We start from the raw sequence: 26,030 nt of genomic DNA, 5'->3' as shown, positions 1-26,030 counted from the left end.
TATCCATGACAGGCTTGTAATATGATTCCCCGGCTCTTTATTTCTTCTTTCTGTGTAGGCGGTCTATAGCAGGGCTTTTTAAACTTTTTCCACTCATGACCCCTTTTTGCCTGATAAATTTTTACGTGACCCCAGTTATACAGGTATACAAACTAAGTATACATAATTTTTGACTGTTGCCAAATTTTTCCCCACCCCCCATATTCAGTTATGTGACCCCATATGGGGTCATGACCCACAATTTAAGAAGTTTTGGTCTATAGTAAACTCTGGTGGCAAACATTTGTTTCTCCCTCCATTGACCTTTGTTGTATCTGGTTTGGTGATTATATAAACACAGTCTTCTCCCATTCTTTTTAGCTTAAAGTACTTTTGATTAGATTTGAAAATTACTTGGCAAATACAGGGTTGACCAAAAGACACCAAGGTGTCTGATGTTTTAATAACTCTTTGAGCATTATTTTTCTTTATTTCCTATTTATATTTATATATATATATTTCCTATACATACTGTATATGATGCTATGATATTATAAATTAAAAACAAAGAATAAAGTAGTCATTAAATATTGAAACCTCTTTGTGATTTCGTGACTTTTGGCCCACCCTGTACATTCTTTTTTTTTTTTGGTGAGGCTATTGGGGTTAAGTGACTTGCCCAGGGTCACACAGCTAGTAAGTGTCAAGTGTCTGAGGCCGTATTTGAACTCAGGTACTCCTGACTCCAGGACCGGTGCTCTACCTACTGCGCCACCTAGCCGCCCCGACCCTGTACATTCTTATCAGGTTTTGTGTACTGCCTTCTTATATAACTATTCATTTCCCAAATCAATTTTCCCTTCTACATCTATTTCTTTCAGTAGGTAAAACCGAGAAATAATATATTACACAAATCACTAATTACCCAACTTTTTCCTCTATTTTGTTAAAGCCATTGTGTCTGAGCACTCCATTCTAGCTTGTACCTTTTGCTAAAACATCATATAGGCTTGGTTCACTTTTTGTTAAAATTAATGCATTTATTTGCAAAGGATAAGTAATATACAGAAATAAGAGCTACAGGACAGATAGACCCATACTCTAGGGCCCAGGAAGAGATTCAGAGGAAAGGTCATAAGAATACCTTTCTTTTTCCCCTGAGCATCCCTTTCCATATGGAATTGATATCCTGGGGCACTCTGGACAAAGACTTATTCACCAGCTCCTACCATCTCAGCCAATTAGGGAAAAGAGAAAAGTGATGACTAAAACATATTAGTTTGGTTTTCCTCCTTAATCAACCTAATATCCAGTTCCTCCCTAAAGTTCACAAAAATCTTTTTCTTTATCCCTTTTCCCATCTTACCATCTCCTTCTTCTCTTTCTCATTCCTTCCTTCCTTTTTTCTTTTGTTTATTTAGAATTTTACTTTCCCAAATTACATGTAAAACAAATTTTGACATCAATTTTTTTAAAACTTTGTGTTCCAAATTCTCTTCCTCCCTTATGTCTTCCCTAAGAACTCAAGCAATTCAATATAAGTTATACATGAGTAGCCATGCAAAACATTTCTACAGTATATATCACTGCTATAATCAACCTCATGGGTTTGTTGTAAGGAAATCTCTCTTTAAAGTACTATACAAATGTAGTTTACTATAAAACAAAATGATGAGGAGGGTGCTATCAGAAAAACCTGCAAAGACCTAAATGAGCTGATGCAAAGTAAAATGTACTATATACAAAAAAACAGCAACATTGTAAGATGATCTGCCTCTACCTCTCTTACTTTATCTTCATAGTCCTTTTTGAGCACTTCCATGGCCTGAGACCAATTCATATTTTTCTTAGAAGCTTTGGATGTAGGAACTTTGACTCTGTTATCTTCTTCTGAGGTTGTATTTTTATCTTCCTTGTCACCAAAGAAACTTTCTTGTATCTGCATTTTTTTCTGTCTGCTCATTTTGCCAGCCTATTTCTTTTTTCTAATTAGAATTTTATTTTCCAAATTACATGTAAAAACAAATTTTGACATCAATTTTTAAAAACTTTTGTGTTCCAACTTCTCTTCCTCCCTCCCTTCCTACCCCTCTACCCCCAAGAACTCAAGCAATTCAATATAAGTTATACATGAGTAGTCATGAAAAACATTTCCACATTAGCTAGGTTGTGAGAGAAAACAGACAAAAACAAAACTTTAGATTAAGGAACTATCAAAAAATATGCTTCAATCTGTTTTCAGATACCATCAGTTCTTTCTCTGTAGATGGACTGCAATTTTCCCAAGTCCTTCAGAGTTATATTGGATCATTGCATTGCTGAAAATAACCACATGCTTCCCAGCAGATCATTTTACACTATTGCTGTTATTTTGTATACAGTGCATTTCACTCTGCTTCAGTTCATGTAGGTCTTTTCAGGTTTTTCTGATAGCATCCTGTTCATCATTACTTTATATAGTACCTTAAACTTAACAAAGAATTTTCTTCACAATAGCCCAGCAAAGTAGTTACCATACATTTTGCTATTATAATCAATCTTCATAACTATTTCCCTCCATCCTCTTCCCTTCCCATCATATTTACTCTATTTTCTATCTTCTTTTACCCTATTCCTCCTCAAAAGTGTTTTGCTTCTGACTGCCCCCTCCCTCACTCTGCCCTCCCTTTTTATCCTCTTCCCCTCCTACTTTCCTGCAGGGTTAGATAGATTACTCCTCCCAATTGGGTGTGTATGTTATTCCTTCCCTGAGCCAACTCTGATGAGATTAAGGTCTTTGAGTTAATTCTGTATTCAAAAATTTCTTCCTCCCTCCCTCCTCAACCCTCCCTGTGAAATCAAGCAACTCAATATGTCATACATGTGCAGTTATACAGAACATCTTCACCTTCCTTGAAAGTGTTTTGCTTTTTATTGCTCTCCCCTCCCCCCCCATATGCCTTTCCTTCCTTCCCCTCTCCCCCAACCCCTTATCTTCTTCCCCTCTCACTTTCCCTCAGGACGACAAAATATATTACTATACACACTTGAGTATGTATGTTATTCCCTCTTTGAACGAATTCTGATGATAGTAAAGTTCACTCACTCCCACACTCCTTCCCCCTCTTCCCCTCCCCTCCATAAGCTTTTTCTTGTTTCTTTTATGTGAGCTACTTTCCCCCAGTCTACCTCTCCCTTTCCCTTTCTTCCAGTGCATTCCTCTTACTCCTTAACTTTATTTTAAAGATGTCATCATGGGTTAGCTAGGTGGCACAGTGGACAAAGCATCAGCCCTGGACCCAAGAGGCCCCGAGCCCAAATCTGGCCCCAGACATAAGCCACCCCACCCTGCTTGCCCCTCAAAAAAACCCCAAGGATAAACAAAAAATAAATGCTTTACAGATATCATCCCTTCATATTCAGTTCAGACCTGTGTCCTCTGTCTAAGTGTATTCCTTTCAGCTGCCCTAATACTGAGAAAGTTCTTATGAGTTAGAAGTATTATCTTCCCATGTAGGAATGTAAACAGTTTAATCTTTTAATATCCCTCATGATTTCTTTTTCCTGTTTACCTTTTTATGTTTCTCTAGGGTCTTGTATTTGAAAGTTAAATTTTCTATTCAGTTCAGGTCTTTTCATCATGAATGCCTGAAAGTCCTCTTTTTTCATTGAAGTCCCATTTTCCCCTGAAAGATTATACTAAGTTTTTCTGGGTAGGTGATTTTTGGCTATAGTCCCAGTTCCTTTGCCCTCTGGAATATCATATTCCATGCCCTCCAGTCCTTTAATGTAGATGCTGCTAGATCTTGTTTTATCCTTACTGTAGCTCCACAGTATTTGAATTCCTTTTTTCTGGCTGCTTGCAATATTTTCTCCTTGACCTGGGAACTCTGGAATTTGTCTATAATATTCCTGGAGTTTCTCCTTTTGGGATCTCTTTCAGGAGGTGATCAGTGGATTCTTTCAATTTCTATTTTAGCTTCTGCTTCTAGAATATCAGGGCAATTTTTCCTGACAATTTCTTGGAAGATACTGTCTAAACTCTTATTTTGGTCATGGTTTTTAGGTAGTCAAGTGATTTTCAAATTATCTCTCCTGGATCTATTTTCCAGGTCAGCTGTTTTTCCAAGGAGATATTTCATATTGCCCTCTATTTTTTAAAATTCATTTGGATTTGCTTTACTGTGTCTTGGTTTCTCATAGAGTCACTAGCTTCCATTTGTTCAATCCTAATTCTTAGGCAATTATTTCCTTCTGAGAGCTTTTGTATCTCCTTTTCCATTTGGCTTTTCAAGCTGTTGACTTTTTTCTCATGACTCTCCTGTATTGCTCTAATTTCTCTTTCCATTCTTTCCTCCACCTCTCTAAATCTTCCTTCTATCTCTGCTTTCTCGTTAAAGTCCCTTTTGAGAGCTTCCATGGCCTGAGACCAATTCATATTTTTCTTGGAAGCTTTGGATGTAGGGGCCCTGAGATTGTTATCTTCTTCTGAGGGTGCACCTCGATCTTCCTTGTCTCTAAAGAAACTTTCTGTAGTTCTCAACTTTCTTTGCTTGCTCATCTTATCCTCTTTTACTTGACTTTTAACTCCCTCTTACAGTGGGGCCCTGCTTCCAAGCTACACTGTCCCAAGCTTCAGAAGGTCCCAGGTGTTTCAGTTTGAGGGAAGGTAGGTTTTTCTCTCGCCTGGCCTGTTCTCTGGCCCAAAAATAACTTTAAGCCAACTTGCTAATTAAGCAGCCAGCAAAACTTTTGGTGCTGTGGTTCTTAGCTCCAATGAGCCTGCACCCCTCCCCCATCCAGGCCTCCTGCCACTCAAGATTTCTTCCTGGTTTCCTGCTGGGGTGGGATAGCCAAATTCCTCCTTAGGTCCCACAAACACCCCTGTATTTCCACACACCCCCGAACCCGGCCAGCTGTTCAGCCCTCTCACCTGACCATAAGCTTAGTTACAGAATACACGAGTGCTGTAGCTGATTTGGAGGCTTGGGGGTAAGTTTCTCTGGCACAGTGTGCCTGGGGACTGTCAGCCTGATTGTAGGGTTGGACTCTGCTCCCAGCCCAGCATGGCCCCCTCTAAGCTGTGTTTGGCTGGAAAATAATCTAAGCCCATCTTTTTGTTGGTTTTGCTGCTCCAGGGGTTGTTTGTTTTATGGCTGTTTGAGGGGTAATTGTGTCAGGAGCTTTGTGCATTTAAAGTCTCTCCTCCACCATCTTGGCTCCGCCCCCCTGGAATTGCCAGTCTATTTCTTGACTTTTAACTTCTTCTTAAAGTGGGGCACTGCTTCCAGGCACACTGTCCCAAGCTTCAGGGTGTCCCAGGTGGTATGATTTAAGGAGGGGCATATTCCACACTCCCCTGGCCTGTGCTCTGGTCTGTAAGTAACCACAGGCCTGCTTGTTCTTTAACCTGGGGACAGAATTCTGTTTCACTGTGGTTGCCAGCTCCAGCATGCCTGCATCCCTTCCTGACCTGGGCCGCCACTCAAGACTGCTTCCTGGTTCCAAGCACATGCAACACAAGAGTTTCACCTCAGCTCCAGCAGAGATCCCTGTAATCTCTCCCAGGCCAACCACTCAGCCCCCTCACCTGTCTATGAGCTGAGTTCCAGAAGCAGTTGCTGCCTCAGCTGATTCCAAGGCTCCAGAGGCCTGATTCTCTGTGGCTGGGGCTGGGACTGGGGCTGGGGCTGGGGCTGGGGCTGCACAGGGTGGCCTGGATCTACACTCCAATCTTGCCCCAGTACAACAGATCTTTCCTGCCGACCTGCTAAGTCATCTTTGGCTGGAACATGATCTCACCTTGTCCTTTTGTGGGTTTTGCTGCTCCAGGAATGGTCTTATGGCATTATTTGAAAGGATTTGGAGGGATTTGGGGGAGATGTATGAGAAGTCACTGCCTGTCCTCCACCATCTTGGTTCCGCCCAGCAAGCTTCTCTCCTTCCTTTTCTTTTCCCTTTCTGCTTCCCCTCCGTCTCTGAACCAAACTTGAGCAAGTTGCTTCATATCTTGAAGTCTCCATTTTCTTATCCATAAAATGAGGTGGTTAAATGAAATGATTTCACATTCGTTTCAGCTTTACAATTCTTGAAATCTTTGATAGAAAGCAACTTGGAAACAGCTTTAGAGCTCCACAATGCAAGCACATAAATAGAGATCAGATCCCTTGAAGGAAACAGTAATTAGGACAAGAGTTCTTAAACTTTGCATCATTTTTTTACCCCTTTGGCAGTCTGATTAAACCTATGTATTCCTTCTCAGAACAATGCTTTCTAATGCTAAAAGGAAAACAATATATTGAAATATATTTATCAAAATCTAAAATAAATCCCAACAACAAAGTTTATATACCCTAGGTTAAAAACCCTTATCTTAGTCTAAAACAGATCACAAAGTAAGGAAATAGAAATTTAAATAGAAATGGAGCTTTCTCTACCTGTGAGCCTTCTCTTCCAGCTGTGAGAACTTTGGGCTAACATATCTGTGGGATCCGAATCAGGTTGCCCAGTTCCTGCATACATCCTCCAGCAAAAACCTAAAATTTGCACCAAACTGAATAATTATCACAAAATCCAATAAGAAATTACAGTGTTTTCTTCCACCCCATAAAAACACAAAAAGTCAGCCAGAAGCTCATGCAGTCAAAGAGCTGCCAGCAAAACCAGGGCCAGATAAGAGGTGGGCCAGAGAAAATGTAGCTAGGAAGGCTCTGCATGCAGAGGCAGCAAGAACCCAAAGTCAAGGGCTACCACCTCAGGGTGGTCAGAAATCTCCAGCACTGTGAAAAAGTCCATAAATAGCAAGGAAACCAGCTGGAGCAGAGGGGATCAGTGCAGCACTATAGCCCTCCAATCAGAATTCTCTGGGGACCCAGGGGCTTTGAAGTCCCTAGCGTGCTTTCTTTTTAAATTATATTTTTCCCAATTATTCCCCCTTGTTTCCTTACTTCTCTATACCCCCATATGTTTACAGTGAAGCAAAAGAAATTCCTACATTGACTGTCCGAAAAAATGTGTCTCAATATGCATTTTGAATCACCTCCCTCTCAGGAGATGGGTAGTTGTGGTGGGTCATTGTATTGATTGATTGATCAGAATTCTTAAGTCGTTTAAAGTTGTTTTTCTTTACAATATTATTATATAAATTATTCTTCTTATTCTGCTTATATCACCATGTATCAGTTTATAAAAATTTTCCCAGATTTCACTGAAACAATCTTGTTCATTTCTTACAGCACGATAGTTTCTCATCATTTTTCACATACTATAATTTGTTTAGCCATTCCCCAATTGATGGCTTTTCCCTTAGTTTCCAATTCTTAGCCACTACAAAAAGAGGCACTATAAAGATTTTTGTATATATGTATTCTTTTAAATTTTCTTTTATCTCTTTGAAGTGTAGACTTGTTAGTTGTATTGTGAGGTCAAAGGGTATTCACAGTTAAGTAGCTGCATAGTTTCAAATTAATTTCCCAAATGTTTAGAATAATTTATAGCTTCACCAGCAGTATATGAAAGTACTTGTTTTCCCACAACCCCTGCTGCATTTATTATTTCTCATTTTAATGAACTTTTGGCAACTGATATGCGTGAGGTAGCACCTCACAGTTGTTTTAATTTTCATCTCTCTTATTGTTAGTGATTTATGCATTTTTCATATGGTTATTGATAGTTTGGATTTCTTCATCTGAAAACTGTCTATTCATATACTTTGACCATTTGTCAATTGGGGAATAGCTCTTATAAATTTAAATCAATTCTGTACATATCTTGGAATGACCATTATCTATTGACTTTCCACGTTTCCCTCTGATTTCCCTTACCAAACTCTACTCTTTGTCCATACCATGACCTCCAATCCCCTGACTTCTCAGTTCTCTCCCAAGCCATCTCCCCTGCGCTAGCCACTCTCTTTCCTTTTCCCCATCTTGACCCCTTGGTGAGCCAGTTCAACTCTATACTGTCCTTCTCCCTTGAGTCCTTGTACCCCTGACCATAATGTCAGTTGTACCTTGCCAAGTCTTAGCTTTGAATCACTTCTCAAATTCACTTCCTTTGTTCTAACACAAGTGCTGCTGAACTAAGATGGAAAAAAGCACACAACTATTTTAATTGTGTCTACTAAAAATTGATCTTATAAAACCTCAACTGGGCCCTTACTGCTGCTAGGAAATCCTTCTACACCTCCCTTATTAACTCAGTATTTCACTTTCCACAGTAGATTTTCTGAACCTTTTCATCCCTCCTTAGACTTCTCCATGTTCCTCTTACCCCCACCTTCTCAGCTGAGAATCTAGCTTCATATTTTACAGAAAAAAACTGAGGCCATTCATTATGAACTCTCTCTTATCCCTTCTTCCTTATCCCTTAATATGAAGAGGTGACCTTAGTCCTTGCAAAGACTAGCTCCTCTATCTGTACAAGCAATCCCATTATATCCCATCTCCTTCAATAGACTGCCCCCTGTCATCTTCATTTTGTCAGTTCTTTTCTTTTTTCTTTTTCTTTTTGGTGAGGCAATTGGGGTTAAGTGACTCGCCCAGGGTCACACAGCTAGTAATTGTTACATGTCGGAGGCCGGATTTGAACTCAGGTTCTCCTGAATCCAGGGCCGGTGCTCTATCCACTGAGCAACCTTGCTGCCCCTCTGTCACTTATTTTCAATATTTCTCAGTCTACTAACTCCTTCCCTACTACTTAGAAACATGTCCATGTCTCCTCTCAAAAACCCCACATTTGATCCTTCTATCCTCACTTATCATTTTATATCTCTTCTTCCCTTTGTGACTAAATTCCTTGAGAAGATCATCTACAATGGGTGTCTTCACTTTCACTCCCTTCACTCTCTTTGTAAATCTTTACAATCCAACATTCAGCCTTTTATTCCACCAAAACTGTTCTCTCCAAAGTTAGCAGTGATCACTTTAATTGAAAAATCCAATGGTCCTTTCTCTTTTTTAAGGTCTTTTGCTTTTTTATTTTCAGTTCTAAATTCTCTCCCTCCCTCCATCCCCTTCCCCAACCATTGAGAAGGCAAGAAACACAATATCCATTATATTTATGTTTTGCAAAACATGCTTTTGCATTAGACACATGTTGCAAACCCCCCCCCCAAACGCAAGAAAAATAAAGTAAAAAATATACTTCAATCTGAACTCAGAATTTTTCAGTTGTCTATCAGGGTGGATAGCATTTTTCATCATGAATCCTTTGGGATTGTTGTGGATCATTGTATTGATGAGAGTATCCAAGTCTTTCACAGTTGATTATTATTATAATATTGCTGTTACTATCTATATAGAATGTTCTCTTATTTCTGTTCATTTTATATCTCATGTGAGTCTTCTCAGGTTTTTCTGAAGCTATCACTTTTGTCATTTCTTATAGCACAATAATTTCTATCACAATCATATATCACATATCATATATCATATATCACATGTTTAGCCTCAATGACTTTCCTTAATCCTCATTGTTCTTGACCTCTTTGCAGCCTTTGACACTTTTGATTGTACTCTTCTACTTTATATTCTCTTCTCTCTAGGTTTCTGAGACACCTCTCTCTCCTGGTTGTCCTCCTACCTATCAGACTACTCCTTATTCTTTTTTGCTGGTTCCTCATCCAAAACATGCCCTCTAATGATAGGTTTCCCACAGGGTTCTGTCCTAGGCCCTCTTCTCCCTATACATTATTTCACTTGTTTATCTAATCAGCTCCTTTGGGTTTAATTACCATCTTTATGCTGATGATTCTCAAATCTACTTACCCAGCCCCAATCTCTCTACTGATCTCCAATCCTTTATCTTCAACAGTTTTTCAGACATCTTAAACTCAATGTATCCAAAACTTGAACTCATTATCTTTTCCCCTAAACCTTCCCACCTAACCAATTTCCCTTTTTCAAAGGGAACATCCTCCTAGTTCCTTAAGCTTGAAACCTAGGTGCCATTTTGGATTTTTTCTCTGGCACCACAATTTGAAAGCATTGATTCTGTGGTTCTCAGCTTTCCTTATAGTCCAACTCTCACAGCCATTCATTGCTACTGGAAAAACCATAGCTTTGACTATATGGAACTTTGTCAACAAGGTGATATCTCTTCTTTTTAGTATACTGTCCAGATTTACCATAGCTTCCTTCCAAAGAGCAAATGTCTTTTAATTTCATGGCTGCAGTTGCTATCTGCAGTGATCTTTGAGCCCAAGAATATAAAATCTGTAGTTCTTCAGACAATATCTACCATTTCTTATCCCTCTGTTTGCCAGGAACTGATGGGACTAGTTGCCAAAGTCTTAGGTGTTTTTTTTAATTAATAAAGTATTTTATTTTTTTCCCGTTATATGTAAAGATAGTTCTCAACTTTTGTTTATACAAGCTTTCCAATTTCAGATTTTTCTCCCTCCCCTCCCTCCCCCCTCCCTTAGACAGCAGGTAATCTGATATAGGTTTTATATATATATATATATATATATATATATATATATATATATATATACATACATAATAACATTAATCCTATTTCTGCATTAGTCATGTTATAAGAGAAAAATCAGAGCAATGATGAAAAACCTCAAAATAGAAAAAACAATAGCACCAAAAACAAAAGAAATAGTATGGTTCATTCAGCATCTATACTCCACAGTTCTTTTTTTTTTTCTTGGATTTGGAGATCCTCTTCTATCATGAGTTCCCTGGAACTCTTCTGTACCATTGCATTGGTGAGAAGAATATAGTCCATCACAGTAGGTCAACACTCAATGTTGATGATACTGTGTACAATGTTCTTCTGGTTCTGTTCATCTCACTCATCATCAGCTCATGCAAGACCCTCCAGGCTTCTCTGAACTCCTCCTGCTCATCGTTTCTTACAGCACAATAGTATTCCATTGTATTCATATACCACAACTTGTCCAGCCATTCCCCAATTGATGGGCACCCCCTCAACTTCCAATTCCTTGCCACCACATAAAGAGCAGCTATAAATATTTTTGTACATGTGGGTCCCTTTCCCCTTTCCATGATTTCTTTGAGAAAAAGATCCAAAAGTGGTATTGCACAGCTTTATCGCCCTTTGGGCATAATTCCAAATTGCTCTCCAGAATGGTTGGATCAGTTCACAGCTCCACCAACAATGCATTAGTGTTCCAATTTCCCCACAGCTTTTCCAACATTTATTATTTTCCTTTTTTGTAATTTTAGCCAATCTGATAGGTGTCAGGTGGTACCTCAGAGTTGTTTTAATTTGCATCTCTCTAATCATTAGAGATTTAGAGCATTTTTTCATATGGGAATAGATAGCTTTGGTTTCTTCATCAGAAAACTGCCTGTTCATATCCTTTGACCATTTCTTAATTGGGGAATGCAAAGTCTTAGTTTTTTGATGTTAAGCTTCAAGACAGTTTTTTTTTTTTGCAGGGCAATGAGAGTTAAGTGACTTGCCCAGGGTCACACAGCTAGTAAGTGTCAAGTGTCTGAGGTCGGATTTGAACTCAGGTCCTCCTGAATCCAAGGCCAGTGCTTTATCCACTGCACCACCTAGTTGCCCCTCAAGACAGCTTTTAAACTCTTTCACTCTCATCAAGAGGCTTCTTAATTCCTCTTCACTTTCTTCCATCAGGGTGGTATCATCTGCATATCTGAGATTGTTGATTTTTCTCCTGGTAGCCTTAATACTGGCTTTTAACTCATCCATCTTGGCTTTTCACATGATGTTCTCTGCATAGAAGTTAAATAAGTAAGCCAACAATACATAGCCTTGTTATACTCCTTTTCCAATCTTAAACCAATCAGTTGTTCCACAGGAAGTTCTAACTCTTGCTTCTTAGCCCACATTCAGGTTCCTCAGGGGACCAGTAAGTTGATCTGGGGCTTCCATCTCTTCAAGGACTTGACACATTTTGTTGTTATATACACAATTAAAGGCTTTAGTGTAGTCAATGAAGCTTAAGTAGATTTTTTTTTTCTGGAACACTGTTGTTTTCTCCATAATACAGTGAATGTTGGCAATTTGGTCTCTGGTTCCTCTGACTCTTTGAAAACCAGTTTGCCCTTCTGGCAGTTCTCAGTTCACATATTGCTGAAGGCTAACTTGCAGAATCTTAATCTTCACTTTGGCTCATATGTGAAATGAGTGTAATTATTTGGTAATTTGAATATTTTAGGATTAGGGCATAAACTGATCTTTTCCAACCCAATGCTGAGTTTTCCAAATTTGCTGGCATGTTGAATGCAGGTCTTTAATAGCATCATCTTTTAGGATTTTAAATAATTTATCTGAAATTCTATCACCTTCACTGCCTCCAGGATATCTGTCTCTAAATCAGTAACCACAATATCATGGTTATTGGTAACATTAAGATCTTTTCTTTTGTATAGTTGTTCTGTGTATTCTTGCCACCTCTTCTTAATCTTTTCTACTTCTATTAAGTGCCTTTTATAAGGCCCATTTTTGCACAAAATGTTCCCTTGATATCTCTAATTTTTTCAAAGAGATCACTTGTCTTTCTCATTCTCTTTTCTTCTCTTTCTTTGCATTTCTCACTTAAGAAAACCTTATCTCTTCTTGCCTTTCTCTGGAATTCTGCATTCAGTTGGTTACATCTTTCCCTTTCTCCATTCCCTTTTGGTTTCCTTCTTTCCTTAGCTATATTTGTAAAGCCTCATCAGATAGCCATTTTGCTTTCTTGATCTTCTTTTTCTTTTGAATATTTTTGTTGCTATTTACTGTACAATATTGCAAACTCCTCTCTGTAGTTCTTCTGACAATATCTACCAGATCTAATCCCTTAAATCTATTTATCACTTCTACTTCATATTAATAAAGAATGTTATTTAGGTCATGCCTATATAGTCTAATGGTTTCCCCTACTTTCTTCAATTTGAGTCTGAATTTTGCAAGAAACTCATGATCTGAGCCACAGTATAGAACTTCTCTACCTTAGGCTGAAAAGTATATAAAATCAATGTGATTTTGATATTTATCATCTGGTTATGTCCACGTGTACTATTTATCTCTTTTGATTACATTTATTTTTGCTGTTTCCTTATCAGATTCATGATTGTTACCCTTGCCTTTTTTATTTCAACTGAAGCATAATAGATTTTGACCTAATTCCTTATTTTAACTCTATGTGAATCCTTACATTTTAAAAAATTATTTTATTTATTTTTTATTTTTTGGTGAGGCAGTTGGGGTTAAGTGACTTGCCCAGGGTCACACAGATAGTAAGTATTAAGTGTCTGAGGTCAGATTTGAACTCAGGTACTCCTGAATCCAGGGCTGGTGCTTTATTCACTGCGCCACCTAGCTGCCCCATGAATCCTTACATTTTAAGTCTGATTCATGTAAGCAACATATTGTTGGATTCTGCCTCTTAATCCATTCTGTTATTCTTTTTCATTCACATTCACAGTTATGATCATTTATTATTTATTTCCCTCCATCCTATTCTCTTATAATTTTCCTTCTCTTTGCTTCCCATCCTCTCTTTATAAAGGAGAGGGTAATAGAGAGAAGTGGTGTGCCTACACTGGCACACCAGGGCTTGGGTTTGATGCAACTAGCTTCTGCTCCCATGCCCCTCTTCTCTATACCTTATCCAGCACCCAAGCATGAATCCTTATCCTTTCTTTCTTTTAAACCCATCTTCATGCCCCACTCTCTTTACTTGGAGTCAATTTTACTTAGAACTAATCCTTCCCTTAATCTGCCCTAACAGTAGAGAAAGAAACAGTAAGAGAAAGAAAAACTCATTCCAAATAACTCCAAAATGCACAAAATATCTGAGGATTGAGGAGAGAGAGAGAATGTATAACTAATAGATAACAAATAAATAAGTGAACAAAGAGTTCTCAAAAGAAGAGTTGTAAAGTATTCACAAGCACATGAAAGAATTCTCCAAATTGCTAGTAATAAGAGAAATGCAAATCAAAATAACCCTGAGGTTTTACCTCACATTCAGCAAATTGACAATAATCAATGTTGGAAGGGCTATAGAATGACAGGTACACATATTATTATTACTATCATCATCATCATCATTATTATTTTGCGGGACAATGAGAGTTAAGTGACTTGCCCAGGGTCACACAGCTAGTAAGTATCAAGTTTCTGAGGTTAGATTTGAACTCAGGTCCTCCTGAATCCAAGGCCAGTGCTTTATCCACTGCGCCACCTAGCTGCCCTATATATATATATATTATTGGTGGAGCTGTGAAATAGTACAATCATTTTGGAAAGTAATTTGGAATTATGCAAATAAAGTGACTAAAATGTCCATACCTTTTGAATCAAAGAATCCTTTTCTGGATTTATACCTCAAGAAGGATATAACTAAGATGAAAGTCCCCATATACACCAAAATATTTACGGCATTACTTCTTGTGATAGCAAAAAATTGGAAGCAAAGTAGATTCCTATCAACTAGGGAATGACTAAACAAATTGTGTCACATAAATGTAATAGAATATTATTCTGCTGTAAGAATTTATGTATGTGAATGAATATAGAGAACCATGAGAACCAGAGAACTCTGACTGATGCAGAGTGAAGTAAGCAGAGCCAAGAAAACAACATGCATAGTAATTACAACAATGTGACTGGGGGGGGGGTTGTTGGGGGTGTTTTGCAAGACAATTGGGGTTAAGAGACTTGCCCAGGGTCATACAGCTACTGTCAGGTATCTGAGGCTGGATTTGAACTCAAGTCCTCCTGACTGCAAGGCCAGTGCTCTATTTACTGTACCACCTAGCTGCCCCAACAATCTAAATGGAAAAAACCCCACCTGCTCCAAAAAAGAATCAAAAGTGAATGTAACAATATTATAAAAAACAAGCAGTACTTAAAGGAAAAGATATGTGAGGACATCCCCAACCTACCCCTTCATATAATCTACAAGTGTCACATATTATACAACTTTTTGGACTTTTTCCAATGTATTGATCAATTGTGCTGATTTTTTTTCCTTTCTAAAAAAATTATTTGCTATATGGGATGGTTATATGGGAGGCAGACAGGGCTCGATACCTGGGATAACTAAGATGGTGTAAGAAATTAATGATATTGATAAAAATTTATTTTAAAAAAGAAGAATCCAAGGGAAGCAAGCCACAAGACAAGATATGGAATTTATCTTTAATAAAGTTTCCATCACCTTTTGTGTTATTGGGACTTCTTTTATTGGTTTTATGAGTTTTGTTATTTAGGGGTGGATAGAACTCAGTCCTATCTCCTTGTTAACTACAGAGATACAGGTCTTATTTCTGTTCATTATGTTATGTAATATGCTTCATGTTCAAATATTTATTGTGATCTTGTTGCTTGCAGAAGCAAACTGAATATTTTTAGGGGAGAGATAGAAATAAGCCAAAATTTGATGTTCTCAGAATGATTTCTAGCTGGAAGAAAATGTATGTGAAAGAGAATGCCTATTCTCTATTCCAGAATCTACAATGAGTTTCCATTATCTACTGATTAAAGTATCAACTTCTGATCCTGATGGAAAGCCCTCTAACATAAGGGTTTGCCTTTACAGTCTTATTACTATCATCATAACTCTGCATTCAAGATTACTATTTGTTCCCTTTTCTCACCTTGTACTCTCTCATGTTTGTGTTTTTGTTCATTCCATTCCCATACCTTACATGGATTTTCTCCCCATATTTCTCAACTTACTCAAGTCTCTCCCTTTCTTCAACGCCCAATTTAAATGCTACTTCCTTCATGAAGTTGTCCCAGGCTATCTCAAGGCAATGTGATCTCTCTCTTCAAATTTCTCATAAAATTTTGCTTGGCCCTCTCTTGAACTTAACATTTCCTTGTATCATTGTTATTTATGTATATACCATTCCCAATTTCTTCCCTCTAATTATATTGTAAGCTCCTGGAGAGTGGTATCTGTGTTATATCTATGTTTATATCCTTATTATCTAGCACAGTACCTTGCTCATATTAGGAGCTTAAAACGTATTTGTTGAATTGAATTGTTGAAAGCAACAACAGCAAGCTATCTCTGGAGATCATTTTAGTCACTCTATACCTTCCCTTTCTCCTCTGTTAGTGTGCTCCACCAAAAGAGTTTGCTTACCTTTATCCCTTTCCCAATCCTCCTTTCTCAGCCAACTAACATATACACAAGGAGTTATAAACCTAATGCCCTCTTGTTGTTAGATGCCAACAATAGGCATCAGGTCAGAAGGCACCCAGACACTTCAGATGGAACAACACTTTTAAGTATTGAATACTCATCCCTTCCTCTAGCATTTCTCATTACAGCATTAATCATAGGCCATTCATTAGGCATTCCTATATTGGCCCCAAGATAATCCATAGTAATGTAATTATAATTTTTCATTTGCTAATGTAGCTCTATAGCACAATCTTAGCAGTGGTCCTGTAAATTTCTGAAGTGAATGTTTCCATGATAGCTAATGATTTGGTGCCTGGGTTGAGCAAAGGAAATTGGATCAGAAATGAATGGCCAAAGAGATCCCTATAGGTAAAATAACTGATGCATTATTGAACTTTCCTGGAGTCACCAAGAGAAGGAAAATGGGCTGTAATGGGAGGATTACTACATTTCTTTCCTCTTCCTCAGAAAAGTACATATATATCAGTTTCCCCAGAGACCTCTTGTCAAATTACCTGATTTCCCCTACTAAAAAGTAATCCTTAACCTGGTCCCAGGACTTTTTAACATCATAGATGAATCCTGGAAACTGAGGGCAGAAGATTTCTAGTGTCTGGGAGTGGGTCAGAGCCTTTTTTTTTTCCTAATAAGTTTCATTCAAGAACTTGGAAGACTTTTAAAGTATTACAGAATATAAAATTTAGAAGTTCTGAGAGATATTCTGATCTATTGTTCTGTCTGTCTCCAGGCAGGGACACAGCTAACCCACCCCAGAAAGATTAGAATTTCTCCCATTTTCAGTCTTCTGTAGAAGGGCATTTCACAACATGCTTGCCTATTTCAGAATTTAATAGCCCTCATGGTCAGAAAGATCTTCCTTGAATCCACTGTAAATCCCTTCTGCTTCCCATTACTTCCTTTTTTAACTCAATATGAGTCATAGCCCCTGAAGCTCAAAGAAAAGATTATTCATCAATTGAGCTCTAAACTGGGGATCTTACATGTGAGATCTTCATCTTGGTCTGATGTTGCTGTTCCATTATTCCTCTTTAACACACTCTTTGTCTTTATACCACCCACAAACCCTGCCACCTTCCCTTTTCCCTCTGCTTATCAGCCCCTTTCTAGCTTGACTGCCTTTTCTATACAGTCTGCACCCCATAGTCACCTACTTTCATAATATGTTCACAGAAACTTATGTAAGAAGGCCCATGTGTAGTGTAAGGCCTCACATATGGGAAGGGGCTTCCTGCCTCCATAACATGGGTATATCCTTGTTTGGCTCAAAGGGAGGCAGAATAGACATCTCTAGTCTCTTTTCTCTTTACTTCTCTAAGGGAGGCTTTAATTCCTGCCATGAGGGGAAACAAGAGGCTGAGGCCACTCTCCTTTCCTTAGAGAAAAGGGGTATCAGGCTAGAATAGCTACCTATTCCCTTAAATATTATTAGTCTAAGGGATATGATCAGGTTTATTCTAACTTCTGATCACTGTGCCATTATTGGGGGCAGAGGGAGAAGAGAGAGGAGCTATATATCTATACTATGTCTCCATGACTGGACTCCCTTCCTAGCAAATACCAATTCCACAATGAATGCACATCATGAACAGCAAAGAAACTAATTTATCCAAATCATAGAAAAACAGAAATCAGAGAAGGTTTACATAGGCAAATTCATTCCAGAAAGTTCAGAATGAAGGAGCACTCCCAACTCAGCTCAGCTAAGAGAGAGTTCCGATCTCACCTAAGGTGAAATTCCCTGAAGTGTCTAGTGTAGTGAGCTAGGGATAGGGACATGTTGGAACCTGCCAGCTCTTCTCATATCTTCCCAGTGTCTTTTTCCTTCAGCATCCTGAATTGGAGCCAGCCTCTTTCATCTTCCTCCTAGGAGCTGAAAGCCAGGAGTACCCTAAGTGAGGTGGAGCATGAAGAGTCCTCAAGAAGATGGGATGAAAACAGAATCTTTCTCTTTCTCCAACTGCCCCCCCCCCCACATAAGGGAAGGCATTCATCCCCACCAATGAAGAAAGAGTCCCATATCAGTAGGCTTTGGGTCAGGGGTTACAATTATCATTTGTTTTTTCTCTTGATCTTCCATGTTAGATGCCTTGCCAATCTCCAACTCTAGTTAATGCTTACGATTCACTTTCTTTGCTTCCCAGTATGAGGTTGTGAAGTGTTACTGGAGTCACATGATAATACTTTTAGGGTCAACTAAACCCTTCACTTCTGTCTAGCTGTCCTTTTATTCATCTGTAGTTGACTCCCTTTTCCATTTCCTCCAAAGGCCATTTGAAACCTATTTCCCAATTCAAATATATTTAATGACTTTCTATTGATTACCAAATAAATTTCTTTAGCTTAGCTTTCAGTGCGTTTCAAAATCTTGCCCCACCTTACCTTTCCAGCCTTATCTTACACTAGTGCCCTTCATAAGACCTACTAAGATGTACCACTTGATATTCTCTGAACATTTCCAGAATTTTCTTTCTATGCTTTTAATACCATACCAACTTCCTCATCTCTGCCTATTGAAATCCTTCAAGGCCCAAATACCATTTCCCCCTCCATGAATCAGTCCTTCCCTGATTACCAACTAGGTGCAATTGTTCCCTATGATTTGAACTTTCAGAACATTTTATTGATACTTTTTAAATTGTGCTTATCATTTGTCACATTTGTGGCAGGAGCAATATCTTAAGGCCCTATCTCATCCATGATAGGCTAGTGTGGCTCTGGGGATTAAAGGCTCAGACCATCTATGTAACTTCTTGTTGGCCTAGATACAAAAAAGCCAGTGTGTGAGGAGTCAAGGTATCCTCCCTTAGGCTTCTGATCAACAGAGCAGCATGATTAATATAGGCACAGGGAAGCTACATCCAAATAAATCAAGACTAATTCATCCCTGGGGCAGCCAGGTGGCACAGTGAATAAAGCACCAGCCATGGATTCAGGAAGACCTGAGTTCAAATCCAGCCTCAGGCACTTGATACTTACTAGCTGTGTGACCTTGGGTAAATCACTTAACCCTCATTGCCCTGCAAAAAAAAAAAAAAAGACTAATTTATCCCTGAATATCCTTTCTCTGCTATGACTAAGTAAATCTCCTTTTTTTTTTTTTTTTTTTGCAGGGCAATGAGGGTTAAGTGATTTACCCAGGGTCACACAGTTAATAAGTGTCTAAGGCCAGATTTGAACTCGGGTCCTCTTGAATCCAGGACCGGTGCTTTATTCACTGCACCATCTAGCTGCCCCTAAATCTCCTTTGGATTAGATAGACTATATTAGAGATCTGTTAGATGGACTATGAGTGTCCTGTTTCATCCCAAACTCAAACCTGAGTTACCAGATTAGCTTTAATCAGGGTTAGCCTAAAACAACATTCAAACTTATATTGTAGATATTTGTGTGCATATCCTATTTCTACTGTTGAGCATCCTCTCAACAAGAAGCACGGAAACAGCTGCCAGAAAAGGAATCCCCCCTTTCCTGCTCTCCTCAGGGTTCTGATCATAGAATGGTAGAGGCCAATCTGGAGACTCAAAGTGGACACTCACATCAGGAAACCTTTAGAGCATGAGATCAGCAAGTGGAGAACAGAGGTTCTGAACACATTTCTATTAGGAAGAAGTGCCAAGCAGGAGAATAGGGAGGGAGGATAGACAAGATGGAGCGTGGAAAGCAAGCCATCTGAAGGTACTGGAGTCACTGTGACATCTGGCTCAGAGAGGCAGGCAGAGCTGTTTCCCCATATGTAAGGAACCACCTCCCCACAAAGCCCCATAAATATCTTTTCCTCCCTGTGGTGCTGGAGTGAATGTAAAGAACAGGAACCACATCTCAGTCAAATCTGGTGCTGCTCCCCACTGTGGGTGGAAACACACACACACATATACACACACAGAGTATTACACACATCCTTTACTTATACCTAGGTTTTGTCACCATCTCCTACTGTAATAGGCCCCCAGGGGAGTATGGAGATGCACCTCTCAATTCAGTACAAGTTTATGCTTAGGTCAAGGGGATTTTCCTTGTTACTTTTGCTGAAATAAGAAAACGCAGACCCTTTCCCATTTGTCTCCTCCCCCATTCTTCAATTTCCCACCATCCTGAAGACAAAAGATTCGTGGTGTGTAGTAACAAAGAGAAATGTACACAGGAGGAAACGGTTTGGGCACCGTCCGCTGGCAGATGTTTAGTTCTCTGTTGCTGAGATGACTCCGAAGCCTCAAACCCTCAATGTGTATATCTGAGTGGCATATCCTTTCTGCTTTAAATGGGTACTTCCAATGACAGTGAGAACAAATTGTGACTGAGCATGAGTGCAAAGTAGTTTATCTATATTTATATGCCATTTCCCAAACACGTTCACAAAATGTCAGATTGCCTCCACACCCCCTTTTGCCTCTGCCCCTTCTCCAAAAATCAGAGTCCCCATAGTGTCACATGAGACTGAAGCAACCTGGAAAAATGAGTAGTTTCACTTAGGTGAGCTCAAAGACATTAGCAATATAAGACTACTGATAGGAAAACTGGGCTCAAGCCGAGCAAGGGCAGGGCAGAGCATGATACATTTTAAACAACCTATTTTGTGTCTTATTTCCTAGTCTAACTCAGAAAATATCCTTGGTTCTAGAGTCTGAGAATATGGATCAAAAGGTCCATAAAAATGAGTTTTTCATAGGAAGAGAACTATCATCATCATTAAAGAGCCATGGTTTGGGGCGGCTAGGTGGCGCAGTAGATTAAGCACTGGCCCTGGCTTCAGGAGTACCTGAGTTCAAATCTGGCCTCAGACACTTGACACTTGCTAGCTGTGTGACCCTGGGCAAGTCAATTAACCCCCATTGCCCCACAAAAAAAAAAGAGCCATGGTTGTTGTCCTTCATTTTTGAAGACCAAAATGACATCACTATATTGGAGTCAAGGTACAGTGTGTCCAGCTGTGAATGATCAGACCCATACAACCTTAGAAAGCTCTAGCACAGGTTGGGCACAGCTAGTCCATATGAACATTTAGAGTGGAGATGGTTCTAAATGTACACATCTCATGTTTCTTTTGAGCTCCTGCAATTCCGCTTTGCTCATAGAATTCAGCACCTTCCTTCACGTGGGCATGTCATGCTGAGGGGGCCTGTGCCAGAGTCTCTCCATTCCAAAGTTCTTCAGAGAGACCTTGAAAGTATCTTTGTATTGCTTCTTTTTACCTCCATATGAGTGTTTGCCTTGTGTGAGTTCTCCATAAAATGCTCTTTTAGGCTAACGTATGTTTGCCACTCAAACAATGTAGCAGGCCTTTTAGAATTGCACTCTCTGCAGCAGAGTTTCAATGCTTGGCGGTTCAGCTCAAGAAAAGACCTCAGTGTCCATACCTTTATCTTGCCATGTGATCTTCAGAATCTTCCTAAAACAATTCAAATGGAAGTGATTCAGTTTTCTGGCATGGTGCTGGTAGACTGTCCAAGTTTCACAGACATGCAACAATGAGGTCAGCACAACAGCTCCATAGATCTTCAGTTTGGTAGTCAGTCTGATACCTCCTCTCCCACATGTTCCTTTGGAGCCTCCCAAACTCCAAGCAAGCTCTGGCATCAACCTCATCACCCATGTGTACATACCTGGGAAGTATACTGCCAAGGTAAACGAACATATTCACAGCTTTAAAAATGTCTTTATTTGCTGTAACTGGTGGTGTGGGGCTGTCTGGTGACAGTACTAGCACATAGATGTCTGTTAGGCGCTTTATATAAAATAAGATTAGCATCCTCTCCCTGACATTCCACCTTTCCTATGAAGCCTTCTGGATCAATCGTGAGCAGTGACAACTCTTTCTAATTAATGCAATATCTAAACAAAGTAATTTAGGAGGGACATCAAACTCTTCAATTCTCATTCTTTTAGTCTATAGATATGCTTACCTTTTTACTGTGTTAGTATTATTCCTTATGTTTTATATGGCACTGTATATATTTTCTTCCTCTATTTTTAAAAGTAAATGTTTTATCAGAAGCAATGCATCCAAAATTAGAAGGGAGGTAGAAATCCGGGAAACAATTTTTGAGGCCAGTACTTCTGATAAAAGCCTCATTTCTAAAATATATTGTGAACTAAATCAAATTTATAAGAGTCCAAATCATTCCCCAATTGAGAAATGGTCAAAGGATATGAACAGGCAGTTTTCTGATGAAGAAATCAAAGCTATCTATTGCATGTGAAAAAATGCTCTAAATCACTATTGATTAGAGAGATGCAAATTAAAACAACTCTGAGGTACCACCTGACACCTATCAGATTGGCTAAGATGACAAAAAAGGAAAATAATAAATGTTGGAAAAGCTGTGGAAAAATTGGAACACTAATGCATTGTTGGTGGAGCTGTGAACTGATCCAACCATTCTGGAGAGCAATTTGGAATTATGCCCAAAGGGCGATAAAGCTGTCCATACCCTTTGACCCAGCAATACCACTTTTGGGTCTTTTTCCTAAAGAAATCATGGAAAGGGGAAAGGGACCCACATGTACAAAAATATTTATAGCTGCTCTTTATGTGGTGGCAAGGAATTGGAAGTTGAGGGGATGCCCATCAATTGGGGAATGGCTGAACAAGTTGTGGTATATGAATGTAATGGAATTCTATTGTTCTGTAAGAAACAATGAGCAGGTGGAGTTCAGAGAAACCTGGAGGGACTTGCATGAACTGATGATGAGTGAGATGAGCAGAACCAGAAGAACATTGTACACAGTATCATCAACATTATGTGTTGATCAACTGTGATAGACTAGATTCTTCTCACTAATCCAATGGTACAAGAAAATTCCAAAGGACTCATGATGGACAAGGATCTCCAAATCCAGAAAAAAAGAGAACTGTGGAATATGGATGTTGATTGAACCATACTATTTCTTTTGTTTTTGGTGCTGTTGTTTTTCTTTTTTGAGATTTTTCCTTTTTTGCTCTGATTCTTCTCTTATAACATGACTAATGCAGAAATATGCTTAATGTTATTATATATGTATGTGTATATATACATATATATGTGTGTATATATGTATATGTGTGTGTGTGTATATATATATATATATAGATATAGATATATATATACATAGATATAGATATATAACCTATATCAGATTACCTGCTGTCTAGGGGAGGGAGGGAGGGAGGGGAGAGAGGGAGAAAAATTGGAAATTGGAAATCTTATAAAAACAAATGGTGAAAACTATCTCTACATGTAACTGGAAAATAATAAAATACTTTCATTAAAAAGTGAATGTTTTATTAATGCCTTTTGTTTTTATATTATGTTCATTTCCAGAACATATCCCTCTCCTTTTCCCTACCCAGTGAGCCTGGGGTGTATAGGGTGTTCAAGGAGGATGAACACCTCTGGTATGAGGGCTTCCTGAGGCCTTTTCAAGATTGCTTGTCCACTTTTGGTGTTTGTCTCTCACCCTGCTCTCACTGATGGCTCCAAGAAACTGTAGTCTGGACTACTAAACCAGGTTGAAGGTAACCGACAGGCCTCAAACCTGCTGGTGAATTAAGGGGGTGTCTACCTCAAGCATGTGAAGACTTCCCTTGGTGAAGTGGGTGAATGAGAACAATTTGTTTCAACAGCCATTAAGGTAGCTGAAGTAGGCCCTGTGGAACATTTAGAACTTGGTTAGACATCAGAAGACACCATGGTCATCCGCTGCATCCCTGCCATTGCCATTATCTTAAACTTTGTCTTTCCTATGGATTTCAGTGACTTGGGAAGAGAGAGTGAGGCTGACAACTTTGCACAACTCTGCCTCACTTCAATTCAATTCATGTGCAAGTCAAGACATTACCCTATGATGTCATTGTCCCTCTTTGGAAAAGAACAATAACAATACCCAGTGAGCCATCGTCAATAATGAAGATTAGAAAAGAGAAAAAACAGTTGAGCAAAACCAACTAAACATAAATTGTGCCTGATGACAGATACAATATTCCATGCCTATAGTCCCTTACCTTCACAATGAAGAGGACAAGGTGAATTTTCTTAACTTTTCTCTAGGAACGAACATGGTCATCATTATTTATTATAAAGTATTCAGTTTTGCTTTATTATACACAGATATATTCATTGTCAGTGTCAGCGTTAGAATCTAGGAATCAACTCTTAAGCCATTTGTTTTTCTTTTACACCATGTTTTCATTCAATAACTCATTGGTCTGCATAAGTGTTAAGAGTCTTAAATTTAAAGACTCAAGGAGGCAGCAACTTTTAAAATATTTTATACAGTGCCACAGGTTGGGAAAATTAATAAAGGTTTTTTTTGTTGTAATTGCTGATGAAGCTTACCCTTGGAGATAAGAGACTAAGTCAGATAGCCCCCATGTCATCACAGTTCCTGTGATCACATTTAGTAGCTTTAGCAGCAATAGACGCTATTACTATTAACAAACTGCCAATGCATGCTCTACTTTGACTTATCAGAGTCAGAGTGAGAGTCAGAGGGCTGTTAGCTAGTGGGACATATCACATGTATAAGGCAGCACTTAAAGTCTAAGGAGTTTAACCTAGGCCATGCAATGAGACAACCAAAGTGGAAGAAGGTCCCTAAGCAGTACTGGGTGACCTTGAAGTTCTTTTAAAGTTGACTTTGCCATAGGAAAAAAAGTAATTAGAGTTCCTCATTAAACTTGGGCCAAGTGGCGGCAGGACTAAACCATTGTACCTCCAACACCGAGTGCCCCTGATGGGGGGAATTAATAATTTGTGGATGACAATTCGTTAAAACAATTAAAAAAATAATCCATCAGGGTTTTCTTTGAGGGAGGAATGAAGATAAATATTGGAGAATTCAATTTTGCTCTGCTAAGGCTTCATCTCTGACAAGTAGTTAATCTATTTGTTGATACTGTGAGAGGATAACATCCAGCAGGGAGAAAATTAAAAAACGCTCAGAGCCAGTTGCTACCCTGATGAATCTCATCCAATATTTTAAACAGGGACACTGCTGGGTGTTTTTTTATATGGTTTTTAATTTCATTTTTATTCTCCATGTTTGCCATACCCTTGTAAAAGTTTTGGATAAAAACTCCTTTTCTGACTTTGCCTTTTTTCATTTGGCAAGCATTGATTTTTTGCCTTGTATTCATAACAGAGCTCAAAATTAATGTGGGATTTATCTATCATTGATTGATTGATTGACTTTATTCTTTGCTAGCATATAACACCTTAGCCATTAGATTCAGAGAAGCCTTTTCCCCCCTGAATGTCAGTTGCAGTAAAGAATTAGATTAAGAAGAAAGAACTTTCTGTCTTTGGGTTGCTAAACCTTTGACCAAGACATTAAAAGTGAGGGAAAGATTGCTTCTGAGTGAAAACTGGGGGCACTTTCTTGTCAGTGGAGACATTCCCTCTAAGCATGAGCTTTGCCTTTCAATGCCAAGGGTCTCTGTATACTTAGATGTTTGCACAGGGTGTTCTGGGAGAATTGGATAGACCCTGGATACCACAGTAATAAGTAGACATTGTGGCACCAAGTATAAATTGAGTTGAGGGTAGCTTGCTTTGGGCTTCGCTTGTCTAGTATGTACCCACATCAGTGCTCTTCCCAGGTATCTCCCATGAAAGGCATCATGTAGTTCCCAAGGACTGTTGATGCCCCAGCTGATTCCAATCAGATGCTTTCATGCAGGGAGAAGGCAACAACCCCTCTGATATCTAGGAGGAGTTGGAAAGGGGCACAGTTGTGGAGGAAGGTAGGCCTTGGGAAAGATATAAAAAAGAAATGTCATGGGAGCCTAAAATCACAAACTGGAGTGTGATGAGGGAGTAGAGGAGGCTTTGTAGTTATACTACATGGCACTGGACTGGTGAAGGACCTGTGAAAAGTGGGTAGAAGACCATTGTAATAAGGAAGCATTCTTCCTCAATCTCAGCTCCCTTGGATAAAGCCCCAGCCTCCC

The 26,030-nt window shown here is 39.0% G+C and overlaps 1 pseudogene; it reads left to right on the top strand.

Moving 5' to 3' along the window:
* The window catches only part of LOC122747839, a 105,560-nt pseudogene that overhangs the window by 57,117 nt on the left and 22,413 nt on the right, over nucleotides 1–26,030 (top strand).

Source organism: Dromiciops gliroides, chromosome 3 (genome assembly GCF_019393635.1).
Source record: "Dromiciops gliroides isolate mDroGli1 chromosome 3, mDroGli1.pri, whole genome shotgun sequence".
Lineage (NCBI taxonomy): Eukaryota > Metazoa > Chordata > Mammalia > Microbiotheria > Microbiotheriidae > Dromiciops > Dromiciops gliroides.
Note: the sequence above shows the minus strand (reverse complement) of the source record. Positions and strands in the feature narration are given on the sequence as shown.